Source organism: Lissotriton vulgaris, chromosome 8 (assembly GCF_964263255.1).
Source record: "Lissotriton vulgaris chromosome 8, aLisVul1.2, whole genome shotgun sequence".
Classification (NCBI taxonomy): Eukaryota; Metazoa; Chordata; class Amphibia; order Caudata; family Salamandridae; genus Lissotriton; species Lissotriton vulgaris.
In genome coordinates this window covers 1,135,991,057-1,136,008,829 of record NC_141696.1, presented here as the reverse complement: position 1 = coordinate 1,136,008,829, position 17,773 = coordinate 1,135,991,057, and positions in this window count along the sequence as shown.

Below are 17,773 nucleotides of genomic sequence, written 5' to 3'. Positions count from 1 at the left end.
GTGATGCTTTGGCCTCCGATAAATCTTACCAACTTGCATTTTGATGCCTTGAGCAAACTGACTTACTATTTCAGAAAGATGTGGCCTTAACATCTGCAAAGGAAACGTTTGGAGACGTTTGATCTTCAAGTTGCAAGGTTCTCTTGGGAGTAACATGCTCTACTTTGCACTAACTTCTGACAACATTTTGGAGAGCTAGTACAACAGGAATAGCACACTTTCACAGTCATTCCATCCTTTATACACGCAGTGCTCTGAAGCATCTTTGGAGTTCTTCCGATGGTCTTGTTTCTGATTGTCAGGACAGTGATAATAATTTTACTGCACCACAATGGATGTCTCATTTCAAGACCAAATGGAGCCAGCACTACCTCAAGTGCTATTGTGCGGTGAATGCATGGTATATTGCTTTTGGGCAGCTTTGCCTTGAGAACTGAATGAGCATTGGTGCTTATCATTCCAGTCTGTTTAACTTCACTGTGTGCAGCTCATATCCAGTTGTCTGCCATGAAATTTCAAGTGTGCCTTGGACTTGTGCCTATGAACGCAATTGGTTGAGCATTCAGACATATATGTACTGGTGGACCCCTTAATGGTCCATTTATATTGCTGTCTACTACAAAATCCATTTCTCCTAGCTGCATTCTATGAGCATTCCTGGGATGCTCCTGCTCCTGTTGAGTCGGATCTTGGCTCTGGTTCAGCAGAAACTCCACTGGCTGTGGACATGGACATTCCCTCAGTGGCTTCTGTGGGGGCAGGATGGGAACACATTTGCTTTATAAACCTACTCCAAGGTATGCCTCTGGGAGCTTTGTCTGCGGATGCTGGGTACAGAAATGCTTTGTCTACCACTCGAAACACAGAAACATTTGACTATTCTGTTTGGTGGGAACTATTGATTCGGTCTGCTTTTAACATCTTAAATTGTTTTTAATTCAGTTGCTATTGTCTTTTGCGATTTTACTGGCTCTCTGTGTGCTTTGGCTTTCAAAATGTATTATTGCCTTTTTTTATTGATTTTTGAATAGATGTTGAAATCCTATTTACATACATATGCAGTAGCATTGATTGACATAGCTGTCTTCATGTTTAGATAGCTTATTAGTCAACTTATGTTCACAGAGTGGGTGTCATGTGTCTCAGCTAGACCCAATGGGAAACACTGCAATTTTAAATGTACTTGTTTTTCCTAAGTTGCCTTCTCCTTCACACATAGACTTTTGACACACTTTTGTGTGCATGACTGTGTGATTAGTTTCCATTTGCTTATAAATTCCACTTTGTAAGTCCGACATCTGACCAAGACGGGGGCCTGCATGCTTTTCCTTCAGGTATTGTGGGCTAGATCATCTAATGGGCGATTCTTGGCTAAACACACACACACACACACTCCCCTAGATGCTTAGGTTAGGTAACACATAGTAGGGGTATGCTATCTAGATATTCTTTTATATGCTCGCATATATACATTGTTTGGCAAGATGGTGGAACTGTTCATTCTGTTCAAAATCCTTAGATTGCTAATTGCTTTTATCTGTTTTGGTCTATTGATCACTGCAGCACATATATTCTACACAAGAATCACAATGGTTCAATAAATATCGAAAACACCGCTCTGTGAATGTTTTTTCAAGAGAATCCAAAAGGGTTCTAGATCTGTTACCAAGATTCCTGGGGGATTAGAGTTGTCATGTTCTGTGGTTGCCAAAACCATTTGCCGTCTGTCTAGGTGTGCTTATGGTGCCACCAAGAGCTAGCTGGCCAATAGGACAACACATCCTGAGGTGGTGCACAAAGTAAATCTGGCACCATCCAAAGGTTATGCTGCCCAACAACTGCACACTTTCTACTGGAAAGTGAAAACTACAAAGCAAAGGAAAAAGCAAGTGCATCATGGCGTAAAGACAAAATGGCCCCCAGAACATTCCAAAGGCAACTTTCGATGTGCACCCAAAAGGCCAAGCGGCAACATCAGTTAGGACAACTTGACACTATCAAAGTTGATTGTCATATAAATCATTGTCAAACAATTCTTCTATATCAGTATCAAGTGAGAGTAAAGAAGATGGCTGTGCCATTTTGATGTTTACCTCAGAAATGCGTGCGCATGTTGGACTGGCTGTATTTGAAGAAAAATGTCAAAGAAAAGTCGGCATGCAAAAGCACCTAAGTCATTCAAACATTGTCTGAAGATTAAACTGAAAGTACATGGTTGTTCGATACCTTCCATCATTGACAGTTGTACTTCAATAAGCATTATTCCTGAAGACAAACATAATTAGCTTGCTCCATTACAGCAACTTGCGCCATCGAAAACCAAAAGGTACAAAAGGCTGCATCGACTCTGCTAAAAAGTTAAGGTTTATTTGTAGCAATGATGAAACACAAGAAAACAAAGGTGCAAGCACCAGTCGATGGGTTCAAGGTACAGCGCCAAGTGCCTGTCTACTCAGCTTCATCACAGCTGCTGATATAAGACTGAGTTCCGTAAACTACAACATGAATGCTCACCACAAAATAGTAAGTCAATTCCCTTCATTGTTTCATGTTTTAGGAAGGCTATAGACTTGGAAAATAAAGCTGTATATTAATAAGAACATCCGTTATGTTGCTCATAGACATAGACAAATTGCTTTTCATTTACAAATACTGTTGAAAAGGAACTTAAAGCGTTCCTTAAGCATTATGTCACTGAGCGCTCTACGAGTCACATAGAAAATGTTTTTTTCCCATAGTGTTAGTGCTTAAAAAGGATAGTGAAGTTGCTGTACGTATATCCGTTGACATGTGCCAGGCAAACAAGGCAATTGAACGAGAACAACATCAAGGTCCACATATTGCTGACATGATAACGCAATTAAATGGTGCAAAAGTCTTCTCTCGTCTTGATTTGAATACAAGTTATTATCAGTTGGAACTGCAAGAAAATTGCAGCTACATTACAACCTTTTCTACACATGTTACTCTGTTTAGAGACAAAATACTGAGTTTTGGTGTGTCTTCTGCTGCAGATATTTTTCAAAATGCCATTCGACATATCATACAGCCTGTCATGAAAGAGAATGATGCGGTTTCACGCAAGTATGTCATTTACTGGCTGATGCAGGTTTGACTTTGAAGCGTGAGTTCCACAAGACAAAGCTAAAATTCTTTGCCCATTTCTTTTCTGAAGAATCCCTCTAAAGTACAAGCATTGTCAAATGCTGATCCCCCACAAGATGTTTCTACGGTGAATTAATTTCTTGGTATGGCCAGCTACTGTTCTAGATATATACAAGATTTTGACACTGTAAGAGCTCAATTGAGAGAGTTGAGGAAAAATAATGTTTCATTTCATTGGTCACATAAATGTGAGAAGAGTTGCAAGAAGATCAAACAAGCCATTAAGAAAGTTACGGAAATGGCTCATTTCAATCCAAAGCTTCATACATAGGTTGTTGTCAGTGCTAGCCCAATTGGCCTAGACTCTGTCCTTGCCCAGCACAGTGGACACCTGAATGCTCAAAGGCATATTGTGGCATATGCAAGTAGAAGTGTGTCCCAAACATAACGTGCTTATTCTCAACTTGAAAAAGAAAGTTTAGCAATGGTATGGACTTGTGAACATTTCGGTGTATTCCTTCATGGAAAGCCGTTTATGCTGGTAACTGATCATCAATCTTTACAGACTATATTTTGCAATCCAAAGGCCCAGATTCCTCCTCGCATTGAACAATGGGGATTACGATTGCAAGAGTACAATTATAACACAGTGTAGAGAAGGAACAGATCCCTGCTGACTACTTTTCCAGAGTGTCCATACAAGGTTGTGATACTCCATCTAAGACAATTGAAGCCTACATACATTTCATTGTAAAATTTAACACACCAGCTGCCATTTCACCCAGATTATCACTGCCATGAGGCATGATAGTGACATGCTAAAGTTGAAAGATATCATTACATATCAGTCATGGAATCAACCCCCTCAACCTTACACCAATAATGGTGAATATCAAAAATACAAAAATTTCATAGACAAACTGTATGTAACTCAAGAGGGAGTAATACTTTGAGGGTCAAGAATCCTGATTCCAAAGAGTCTGTGGCAGAAAATGATTGAAGTGGCCCAGGAAGGACATTGTGAAATCATTGCCACTAAATGAGCTCTCTGAGAAAGAGTCTGGTTTCCATATCTCGATGAGCAGGTTGAACAGGAGTTACAGGGCTGTAATCTATGCAACTGCCTTTCTGCAAAAGTTACTCAACACACCTTAAATATGTCAGAACCCCCAAAGCATGCCTGGAGAGAGAAGCCATTGACTTTTTTGGCACACTTGACAATTGGCATCACCTGATGGTGATTGTGGGCAAATACTCCGGATTTCCGTTAATTGAGGATCTCTCATCTACCACTAAAGACTGGGGGCCTAATTAGAGTTTGGCGGACAGGGTTGCTCCATCACAAATGTGACGGATAACCTGTCAGCCAAATTAAAATTCTTTTATTTTCTATGGAATTTGAAATATAGAAAACGGAATATCCGTCACGTTTGTGATGGAGTATCCCATCCGGCAAACTCATAATCCGCCCTGAATCATTGAGAGACTATGTGGCATCTTTGCCACATGAGGTGTTCTAGTCATATAGAAATGTGACATTAACCCTCCTTTCAACAGTCGATAGTTCAAAGATTTCTTAGTACATCTGAATATAAAGCATCAGAAGAGGCCAATGGACTTGTTGATCTCTTATGGGTGCGCTAAAGAAAAAAGCAGTGCAGAGTGTTACTTTTAAGAAGTTCAATGTAATGACTGTGTGATATTCTGCCTTAGGAGCTTATCGTTCAACACCTCACTCGATCACAGGTGAAATCCCTGCAACACTGATGTTCGGGAGAGCAATGACAACCAAGGTACCTCAGTGGGCCAATCAGAGAGAGAAAGACAAGAAATCAACTCATGAGAGGAACTTGAGACATAAACATAAGATGAAAGTGTATGCTGAAAAAAGCGTCATGCAAAGAACATCCTCTGAGAGAGAGATCAAATGTTCGTATTCGAGATGCAGGAAAGAAAATCTGATGCCCCATTTGATGCCAAACCTTTTCAAGTGGTGCCCTCCATGGGACACATGGTGATTTCCCAGTGCCCTGGGAACCCTATATACAGAGGCTCTTCTCACTTTCAGTGTTTATCTCATTGTTCATCAGATCTACATGTTGAAAGATATGCTAGTTCTGAAATACAATTTCTGCGTTTGCCTCTACACCGTCAATACAGATTCGAGACACTTATGGTGGCAATTTCCAGCTTCCAACAAGATCAGGACAAACTATTAAAGTGCCAAAAAGACTAATTGAAGAGAATTAAGTGTACATATATATTTTGTAAAAATATACATTTTTTATTTAACAGCAGGGGAGATGTAGTGTCTTGCTAGTTTGCAATGAAAGAACCCTTTTGGCTCCAGATGGACGCCTTAGAGTTGTGATGCAAATGTAGAGTGGAATGCAATGAATGTGGATTGAGAATGTTGAGTTTGCAGTACACACAAACAAATAAAGACTTGTAATACTAATCTCCATGTGTGGCATAGTCATTGGCAGGGACCCAGGCTGGGGAAGATGCAACTTGTAGTATATTTTTCGACATTGGTTTAGGATTTTTGCATGTGTTGTGTTTTCACTTTATTACTGGTAGTGTGCTGCAAAATAATTTACACATTGCTTCTAAGTTTTGTGTCAATTTCTTTTTAATTTTTTTTATGGTTAATCCATGATCACGCAAAAAGTCACATTAGAATAAATCAGCCAGTCAATCCATATACTTAATTTCATTCATGGTAGACAACCTGAATCGAGAAACACAGAAAAAAATAAAAAAGGAAAAGGTCATACAGTTTATATAGATGACCACTGGACCCCAGATTTCCCGTCCTAATTTCTTTTTCTGTTTGCCTTTCAAAGCATATAAACAATATTCTGTATTGAAAGTTGCTAGAAATCTAGCCCTCCATAATTCAAAAGATGGCACATCCTTCTGTAGCCACATTGAGGCAATACATAGTCTCACTACTGCAGTTGCCATAAATATTAGGTACCGAGGTTTATGCATCACTTTGTCCCTCTCCGTTCCCTCATCTACCCCCAATAATACATGAGCACAAGATAATCGCACCATCCCACCCAGCATCTTCGCCAAAAACTTCTCTATGTGCCCAAACAATTTATTTAAGTGCCTGCATGTATAAAAAATATGTACTATATCCGCCTCATCTGACCTGCAATGAAAACATTTGCCGTCATTATACCCCACCATTTATACAGTTTAGCAGGAGTGTAATATAAATAAAAAATGGTCTTATAATGTTGTGCATGTAGATTAGCAGCCATAAATATTCTTCCTGCCAACTCAATAGAGGTGTCGACCCAAGGGCCACGGCATCCCAGCCGACTATCCCATTTTGAATTTTGAATCTCTAAATCATTGCCCTTAGTATCTTACAGTAAATATAAAAGATCAATACGAGCATTCTTCCCCATAGCTTCAATAACATGGTTTGGTTCAATTTTCCAACGATTTTTAAGCAGATAATCACAGACTTGTAGATATTTAGAGAAATCAGGACGTCGGATTTTACATTTATCAACTGACATTTCAAAAGACATCAGATCCCCATTACTATATAAATTTATAGTTTGAACCCCTTTAGTTCGCCAGTTTTATACTATACGATCCCAAAATATCGATGGAAGGAGCGTTGTAGCTGCTAGCGGGGGATACCCTGATATCTTTCCAAAAACATAGTGTTTTTTAACTGCCCTCCATACCTTATAGGCCGCCATCAAGATCTTAAACCGCGTTCCCTTATAGTAACTCATATCCGCATTAATAAACAGTCGGTTTTTAGCATCACTGCCAAGCAACATTTGGTATATAGAGAGCGCTTCGGCTACAAACCCTTCGATCATCAAATGTCGTTATATTAACACACAGTAGTAGTGTCTTGGTAGTATTGAGTTTATAGCCTGAAACGGCTCCGAAGTGTACCGATAATTGCTCTATTGTTGACATAGCTGTTGAAGAATTTGGTGTTACCACGGCCACATCATCTGCATATGCAAACACCCGGTAGTGTTCTTGTCGCCAAATAACTGGTTCAATCCTAGAATTGGACTCCAGCATTTTTAAAAAGGGATCAATGTAAAGGGAAAACAGCAGGGGAGAACAAGGACATCCCTGCCTTGTTCCCCCGGGTAATATACACAGGGCTAGATTCTAAACCCATAATACAAATTCTTGCTAAGTGTTGAGGATATAGCATTTGAAAGGCCAAAATAAAATTTTGCTGGAAGCCCCAGCGTTGTAGCACTGCCCATAAAAATCCCCATGCGACCCGGTCGAAAGCCTTTTCGGCATCAAGTAATATAAGACTGAGTTCACCCCGTGGTATTTGCAATATCCATTATAGTTACCACCCTGTTAATGTGGTTAGTTGTCCCCCTCTGGGGGATAAAACCATGCTGTCTTTTAGATACCAATGGGGTTATCACTTCAGCCAACCGGGTCATGAGGATTTTAGAGTAAATCTTACTGTCTGTGTTCAAGAGAGAAATAGGATGATATGAGGCCGGATATTTAGCAGGCTTATTCCTTTTTCTTAAATACTATCATACTTGCCTCATCCCAGGTCCGGGGGGGGGGGGGGACTGCCTGCGCCTGTTTGAACGTAGAAAGCATGTCAGGTTTCAGAATATCAAAAAAAGTTTGATATATTTCGAGTGGGAGCTTGTCCGGTCCGGCAGCCTTTCCCATTGCTAAACTATTAATGGCTCTCTCCAGCTCCTCCATAGTAATAGGAGCCTCCAAGAGCTCAGCAACTTCTCTACTCAAATTATTGTCACAGAAGCGCTGGACCAGAGCCTCCCCAGCTTGCGCGTTGTACCATTCCCCTGTATATAATGTCTCATAAAAATCGTGAAATACAACCAAGATCCCAGCCTCTGTTTCTACAAGGTCGCCCCTAGCATCTCTAATCACATTGATCCTCTGGGCCGCGTCTTTGGATCTAAGCTGCTGAGCAAGACACCGTCCACTTGCCTCCCCATATTCATAATTCAAATGCTTTTTAGTCAGATATTTCTTCGCTGTTTCCTTGCTCCAGTAAAGGTTAATTTTAGCCTTGCAACGGGCCACTTCAGTCAGGAGGTCGGTAAACTCGTGGCCCCATCTATACCTAACATAAGCTTTTCTTCTGCCAGCATAAGCGCAGCATACAATTCTTTTAGTACTGCTCGCAATTGCTTTTGCTTATATAGGCCGAAACTGACAACTTCCCCCTGAATGCGGCTTTAAAAGTGTCCCATACGCACCCGGTCCCTGCACTATTACGCTTTATTATAAAAAAAATGCTTGATCCAGATCTTCATCTCACTTACAAACTGTGTATCAAACAGCAATTTCCTATCGAATGAGAAAGCTCGTAGTTTAGTTCCCATTCTAGGAAGCACAAAGCTAAGTACAAGAGGACCGTGATCCGAAGTAACCCGTGGATACACTTGTATTCTAGCCCCAACCAACGTAAGACTAGATGCAAAAAAATAATCCAGCTTTATCAGTTTCCGATGGGGACAGGAATAAAAGGTATACCCAGGTTCCTCACCTCTCAATGTGGCCCAAACATCCACCAAACCGTGGTCAACCAAGAGTGACTGAAGTGCCTTAAAGACCTTTGGCTTCCTCCCTTTATAGCTGATACTACTGTCCTGTAAGCCATTAGGCCCAAGATGTATATTTAAATCACCGCAAATTATTAGTGGGGTAATCCACTGGGCAAGTTTAACATTAAGCCACTCTATTATTAAAGCCTCATCAAAGTTTGACCCATATATAGAGCATACAGTACATTTCTGCTTCCCAATAATACATTCAGCAATGGCCCACCTCCCTTGCTTATCTGCCAATACCCTACCCGTCCCTTGTACATGATTTTTAGCTAGGATTTCAACTCCCCTCGTGGTGGTGGACTGCTCTGTGCATACCAATACTGTGAACCCAAGATCCGCTAGCAGTTTTCTTTTAGCCCATGTGATATGGGTTTCCTGCAGACATATCAGGTCACTCTGCAACATCGCCAGCTCACTCCCAACTCGCTGCCTTTTATTATATTTGTTTAGACCACTAACATTCAAAGAAGAGCAGCGTATGCCGCTACATATTCCACTACCCACCATCTATTTCCCCTATACTTATCGACTTACAGACTGTGCACCAAAAATCCTCGACCATCTCGCTCTGCATTCCTTTATGATCATGGATTATTCCCCCCCCCCACCCACAGCCCCTGAAACACCAAACCCCCAAACCTCCCACCCTCCAGCTCCCCCCACCCCATTAGAGGCGTAAGGACCATGTCCTCAGTGATGGAAAGTGATTGTGAGATGCATCCCCCCGCAGCCCGCCCATGACCTACCACATCCCCCTTAGGCTACCATCTTAACACACACACCAACTAGTTACTGCTACATAGAAAAAAAAGATAATAACAAAAAGAGAGGGATCAGACTTAATCAAGTACAAGTTAGTTTCACATTGTCTTCAAAAACTCTTGAGCAGCGATTTCTGAAAGAAAGTACAAAGGGTCATATGCATGAACACATTTTCCCATAGACACAGAATGGGCAAAACACGTTGATGCATATGGCCCAAAGTCTTTTCTCTATAAATCACTTTTAGCTTGGTGGGATTTAAGAGAAACGCCTGCCCCCCTTTGGCCTGGAATGCTGACATATCTGGTTAGGCACAGGTTAATTTAGTGACTTTTGTGGTTCTACCTGACAAGGAATGTGGTTGTTAACTGAGTGGATCTTCCATCCCCTTAACCAATAATCAATTTTTTACAGCACTCTTAGAATAGTGACAGTTTGAGAACATTTGAGAAAAAAAGAATAAGCTTTGCAGTTTGCATTTAACTCCTTCATCCAGGTTCATAGGTCACTGTTTTATATTAGAAGAATTATAACTTATGAACAACAAGCAACAAAAGGAACCCTATAACAACAGAACCCACAGAGCTATTAACAGAAAAATGAAAATATGTGGTCTGCATGTTACCGGTTGTGTTTTGCAGCAGGCACAATACCTATGGGCTTGATTACAATGTGGGCAGAAAGCCTCCGACCAGCTGTGGAAGGCTTTCCACCCGAAATCCTAGGTTTCAGTCTGACTGCTGTATTAGGATGACCATTATAATAATGGGGTAACCCTAGAGGTACTGGACCTGGGTAATTACTAATATAAACAAACAGTGGTCCGAGACCAATCTTTTTTGAAACTGAAAAATCAAAGCTTCAACAATTCACGGTGTGTTCAATTCACGACCTGAACACAACTAATGAGTAACAGAAAAATAGGCAACAGCAACAAACTCAAACTTTTTACTTTTTATAGCATTTAATCAAATTCTCGGAATCAAATTTCAATCTGCAGTTTTTATATACATTTTATATACAATGCCCCGTATCAAGAGCGTGCAGTAAAAGAAAAGAAAGTGTCAAAGGGCGTGATCGTGATGAGATGAAAAAAGAAAAGGAATCACACAGAGTATAAAAATTATTCCGTATTATTCAGAAAAACCAGTCAAAGAAGGACTGGGACAATAAATCCTGGCCACATCAATTAGTCAATGTACAGTCCTTTTTGTTATTCATGAGACATAAGATGTATAAATGTCTGCACTAGGGGGGGAGAAGATAACATTAGTGGTCCAGGTATTTTTTAGTGAGGTGTCGACGTTTCGACTCGTCTTGCGGCCTTGCGGTTGATTATGCCTGGGTCATGCGAGTCTTCTTCAGGACAGATACGACGGGGCAGGGGATCTAGTAGATGATCCCTTCACACGATGGGATAGGCGTAATTCCTTCAAGGTAATCTGGTCCTTATATATCGAATGGGGGTATACAGATCCTCTGTTCTGTACGTGTGGGGTTCCTATCTTAATCGTAAGATCATATATCAATATATGTCTCCACAGTCAAAATCCATTGATAATATTGCAGCTTGGAAAGGTCTTCACAATTATTATTAACCTGTGTTAAGCTATCAGCAAATGCTTCATATGGAGGATAATTCACTCGCCTGAGCCGGTGATTGATAGGATCGAGTGCGTGTTTTCAATTAGACACGCGTTATATGTAGAACCCCAGGACGTAGAGGTCCAACACGATTGTGTGGCAGCTTAGTTATTCCGCGTTCGTGAAGTCGAGCGCGAGGACGGACTTCCCCATGCCTGAATGCTCAGGCATGGGGAAGTCCGTCCTCGCGCTCGACTTCACGAACGCGGAATAACTAAGCTGCCACACAATCGTGTTGGACCTCTACGTCCTGGGGTTCTACATATAACGCGTGTCTAATTCAAAACACGCACTCGATCCTATCAATCACCGGCTCAGGCGAGTGAATTATCCTCCATATGAAGCATTTGCTGATAGCTTAACACAGGTTAATAATAATTGTGAAGACCTTTCCAAGCTGCAATATTATCAATGGATTTTGACTGTGGAGACATATATTGATATATGATCTTACGATTAAGATAGGAACCCCACACGTACAGAACAGAGGATCTGTATACCCCCATTCGATATATAAGGACCAGATTACCTTGAAGGAATTACGCCTATCCCATCGTGTGAAGGGATCATCTACTAGATCCCCTGCCCCGTCGTATCTGTCCTGAAGAAGACTCGCATGGCCGAGGCATAATCAACCGCAAGGCCGCAAGACGAGTCGAAACGTCGACACCTCACTAAAAAATACCTGGACCACTAATGTTATCTTCTCCCCCCCTAGTGCAGACATTTATACATCTTATGTCTCATGAATAACAGAAAGGACTGTACATTGACTAATTGATGTGGCCAGGATTTATTGTCCCAGTCCTTCTTTGACTGGTTTTTCTGAATAATACGGAATAATTTTTATACTCTGTGTGATTCCTTTTCTTTTTTCATCTCATCACGATCACGCCCTTTGACACTTTCTTTTCTTTTACTGCACGCTCTTGATACGGGGCATTGTATATAAAATGTATATAAAAACTGCAGATTGAAATTTGATTCCGAGAATTTGATTAAATGCTATAAAAAGTAAAAAGTTTGAGTTTGTTGCTGTTGCCTATTTTTCTGTTACTCATTAGTTGTGTTCAGGTCGTGAATTGAACACACCGTGAATTGTTGAAGCTTTGATTTTTCAGTTTCAAAAAAGATTGGTCTCGGACCACTGTTTGTTTATATTAGTATTAGGATGACGGCAGTCCGAGTGAAACCTGCAGGGGGATTCCAAAGCATTTCTGATGTGCTCAAGGAGTCGGTCAAAGCACTGGAAGCCACTGTAATGGCCAAATGAGGGCGAAGTCAGGCTCTAATCCGCCATTGGATTATGATGGCACTTCCCGACAGTCTTTTCAAGTCGGCCTTTCTGATATGGTAAGGCTGTCGGAAAATGTCTTTGGGGTCCCCAGCAGGGCCCCCTTCCCCCCTGGTAATCACTCTGGGGCCTGGGCGCCACTTATTGTGCCCCCCTAAATGTCCCTGCACCATGTGGAAGGCACTGCATAGTGCCTGCTACATGGTGCAGGGATGTTTGAAAACATCATGGCAGCTTGTGCTGCGGGCCATTTTGCTGCACTAGCTGTCAGTGCAAAATGGATGTTTCCGACTGCCCATAGGGTGGTTGCATCCAAACAGGTGGTTGGAACTGCCGAACTATGGTTTTTCGGCTCCAGACCACAATGGTGTCGGGTGGACTCTCGTCTGCCCGACTTCGTAATTAGGCATATGTATGCTTGGTACACAAACATCTCTGCAGCAGGAGCCCTAAAACCATAAGATATTTTACAATGCAGCCAGTTAGCAACAATTAAACATGAAAAGATTTATTGTCAGATTTGCCCGTTTTGCCAATTTCTTTGCATGAGATGTTTCAATACTTAATTTATAGGTTGACTGTTGGAGTCTGCTAGTCATGACTACACCCCTCGTGACACCATCCTCTTGCTGCTGCACTGCCTTTAGCACAGTTATGGAATAATTTTTTATCCATTTCCAAAGGTGATTATAACAGCTGTGATGCCAATGTCTGTTCTTTAAATAAAATGGAATATTAGTTGCTTGTAAATAAAATTGTAATAACATTGGAGGAGAAGAGTTCATAAGCTTTAATGAGAACTAAAGGAAAGCTGTCTCTGGGCTGTCAAGAACATAAACTTCAGATGCTATTGGAAGAGACAGCAAGAAATGTAGAAGTTAACACCTCATTAAAGGAACCAAACAAACGCATATAATACTTAACAAACCAATCTTACACCATAGTCACAAACTGTGTTGCGGTTGCTCTAGGAATGGGAATTATTGGCTGCAGCCTTCTGGTATCAAAGTGTCTCCAGAAACCATCTGTACACAAGGTGAGTTACACTACCTTTTTACCAAAGGATCCCCTGCTGACTGCCCACTGATGATATGGCAGCAGTTTTACGCTACTGTTTATCATGCTCTTTAATTGAAAGATGCTTCTATTTTGATTTCTCCCTTTTGTGCTTTCTTCCGCATCTATTTTCTAAAAAGTGTCATTCTCTTTACTTGTGGCCCTGGAGCAAACATGATTTGGGGCACCCTGTTTAGAATAACTCTGAATGTATTATCCACACTCAGCTCGTTCACAAAATCAGCAACTAGTGTTGGATCATTTAAAACGCACTCTCTTGGTTAGCCTACATCTGGGCCCAGCCTTGGAACAGTCTCTCTCTGGATGCTCAGCATCAGAGAATCAGACAAATTAGCTGCCTTAACAAACCCATTGCATGGGGTGCAGTGGCCTGATGCCTCACCTTTTGAGTCAGTGCATATTGAGGATAATTTTCCTTACTTTACTGCACTCCCTTCCTGCTCTGTGAGGAACTGGAAATTTTAGTCAGGTGGTACTAGGCTGTGATCGCACCTGCCCAGCAGCCACTCCACATGCACACTCAATTAAATCTTGAAGGGAGCATATAAAGCACTGCATATTCACAAATGGCCTAATATCGGGCCTGCCTTGCCACAAGTGGTCTCCAGCTGGACTGGGCCATGTCTGAACTGGGGTGGTGTGGTGAGCAAAATAACGATGGATTCATCCCAGATCTGTGACTGGGGGTGAATGCTTTGCCATTGTGCAACATTCCGTCCATCAATTGTTGTTTTTGCATTTGTCACCCCGAGTGGGACGGTATGCTCAGACGTGAGTCCCGTGCTCTCCATGCCACTGGAATCAAGCTATCCTGGCTGATGAAGGCTGATAGCCAGAAATAGGTCCTAGGATGCTTGATTCCGGTCCAGGGAAGACATGGCTTGGCAGTTCGGGCTGGACTGTTCCCATGAGGCACAGGGTCAAGACTGATTTGCATATGGCCATGTCTGAACTGGGGTGGTGTGGTGAGCAAAATAACAATGGATTAAACCCAGATCTGTGACTGAGGGTGAATGTTTTTCCATTGTGTAACATTCCATCCATCAATTGTTTTTGCATTTGTCACCCGAGTGGGATGGGTATGCTCAGACGTGAGTCCCGTGCTCTCCATGCCACTGAAATCAAGGTATCCTGGCTGATGAAGGCTGATAGCCAGAAACCGGTCCTAGGATTCTTGATTCCGGTCCAGGGAAGACATGGCTTGGCAGTTCGGGCTGGACTGTTTCCATGAGGCACAGGGTCAAGACTGAATTGCATATGGCCATGTCTGAACTGGGGTGGTGTGGTGAGCAAAATACCGATGGATTAAACCCAGATCTGTGACTGGGTGTGAATGTTTTGCCATTGTGCAACATTCCGTCCATCAATTGTTGTTTTTGGACTGGGCCGGAAAAGCAGAAAGACAAGTGGTTTGATCAAACCTATTCACAATGTGTGGTGTAGCTAGTCTGTAAGCAATATTAATGTATACAGTGCTGATGAGAGCTTTTGTTTATTGCACTGCCTGGCAGCAGCCTAATATTGCACCAGTCTGGCAGATGTTCTACAAGGATGGTGTAGTCACAGAGTGAGCACACAATAACAATCTTTACTGCAGCACTGTAGGAGTCTTAAAGTCAAAGGCCTGTACAGTTGGGCATACTTACTTTCAGTTACAGAGGATGTTTAGTTCCAACATGTAAAACTCGGCTTCCAGCCATGTCCCTGCAAATAAGTATCATCAAAGTACTTTATTCGGCTTTAAAAATAAAACCATAAAAGTTACACAACTCATTATAACAATTAAAACATACAATTCAGTAAAATAGAGGGGGACAGCCCCTTAAAAAAAAGTAAACACACAACCAATGGCCAGGAATTCATCTTCATAGGTGGTAATAAGGGAATGCATACCAGTGTTTACTAGCTCTCCATACTAATCCTAGATCTCAGTGAGGATTTCAGAAAACCAACTATAAAAATTAAACATTCTGGTTTCAGCAATTGTAAATAGAAAAGAGCTGGGCGGGCCTGGATAAAGTTCAACTTCTTTAAAAGAGGTGTTAAAAAATGTCTGCGAGGTACTTCATAAAATTTACAAAAAAACATAAAGTGTAGCAAATCCTGAGGAGACACTCCATCACAGCCACAGGATGCTAACACCTGGCCTCTACAGCACTCTTTTGGGACAGCAAGTAACAGGTGGAAAGAATCCAATCGGAACCTGATCAATAAAAAACGCTCATGGGTGGTCAGTGGCCACAAAAGATATGGCTCTATGGATGGGGTTGTTTTGAGCATCTCATATTTACGAACAATAGATTTTCTAATTTCTAGATCATCTCTACCAAGCTTTTTGAGGGTAGTGAAAGTTTTCTTTACAAATTCCACATCTTTCAAAGTAATAGAATCAGGCTTTAAAAAAGGTCCGGCTGCACCAGCTCTTCAAAACAGCGCTTAATATATTTTAACCATGGAATGCGTAACATGTGATCGAGGCTCATATTCTCTCTTAAAATCTGGTGGTTAAGAGCTAAATCTTTGTTTAGCCAACAATTGATCCAAAACAACAAAGGGCGCATGGCCAAAGTATCACATATAAATGGCAACCCCAGTCAATGTACCACCAAATTTGATGTTCCACTTGGCACTCCTAGGAGACGTTTTAAAAAGTTGTGGCCTGCAGAGCATCAGTTGCTGCATAGTCCCAGATTTCACTCTCGTAGCTAGCTATAGCAACACTTTTGGCCTGATAATTTTCACCATTGCCGCAATCGGGCGCTTACCCATCTTCGCAGCAAAGTTGGAAATTGCAGCATTCGCCCTTATGACCTTCCCCTTTTTCATCTGAATCAGGGCTCCCCAATTCAAGCGGTCATCTACTAAAACACCCAGGAAAGAGAATATCAAGGTCATTGGTACTTTCTCATTACCCACTTTAAAGGGGTACTGTTTCCTAGGTCGAGGTACGACCGGCATAATATAAGATTTAGAATTGTCAATTGCCAGGTTAATGGCATCCATAAAGCTCTGGAAGGTGTCAAGCAGGGTCTGGAGTCCCTTTGCCGTCCTAGCACTGAGGACCGGGTTGTCCGCATATAGCAGGACGGGCAGACCTCGGCACCCCACGTATGGGAAATCGACCCCTGTTTTTACCAGAGTTTTCTCCAAATCATTGATGTATAAATTAAATAAAAAAGGGGCCAGGATACATCCCTGCCGAACCCCCCTCTCAGTTTTAAAATCCCTAGATACACGGAATTCCTGGCCATATCTGATGTTGGCCTTGGTGTCCCTGTGCAGATCTTCCAGGAAGTCAACCAAATTGTCCTCGACCCCCATGGCCTTCATGCATTGCCACAGTTTCACCCGATTGACACAGTCAAAAGCAGAGGAAAGATCCTTGAAGGCCATGTAGATCGTATCTTGGCGGGCGATTGTATACTTCCCCAGGATCATATATAAGTTAAGGCATTGGGCCAAGGTGAAACGCCCTGGGTGAAACCCATATTGTATATCAGAAATGATCTTGTTCTCTACCACCCAGGATGATAATCTTTCCAGTAACACCCCACCCATAATCTAGACCACAGAGTCAAGAAGGGAGATCGGTCTATAACGCGAGGTGCTATTACAATCGCACTTCTTGAAAACCAGCACAATGGTTTGGGTGCCCCAGGAATCCGGGCAGCCAACCCTGGTTGCCGCATTAAGCACAGCCATCATTACCGGGTCCCAAAAAAGTGGGTTTGATTTAAAAAGGTCTGGAGGGATGCCATCCAGGCCTGGGGCCTTATTGCACGTCAGCCTAAAAATACCCTTTTCCACCTCTTTCTGCTTGAACACTACCGGGGGGCTGATGTTAACCCTGCCTTGATGTTGTTGTAGATTTATGGGACCACTGAAAATAGATTTAAAGTGAGAAACCCATTCATCCTGAGTTATATTAGTGCCTACTTCACCATCCCTAGCCTTCTCGAATAGAGGTCGGGTAATAATTCCCCAGAACCGTGAGCTGTTCCCTAAGGTACTTGGCTCCAATAAGACTCTCCACATTTCCTCCTTCAATTCACCCTTGCAAGTGGCCAAGGCCAGTTTAGACTCAAGACGTCGGGCGCAGATCAAAAATTGATTTCTTGGGGTAGATTTTAAAGCTTTTAATTGTCTTGCAGACTTAGAGCATAGTGGGTCAAACCATCTAGGGTCAGATAGCACTGTCCTATGTGAGGGAGCACTTAAAAGTGCCCCTATCTTGATGATGATGATATCAAAAGCCTTAAGAACACCCCCCCGGGTAGGAGCCAGG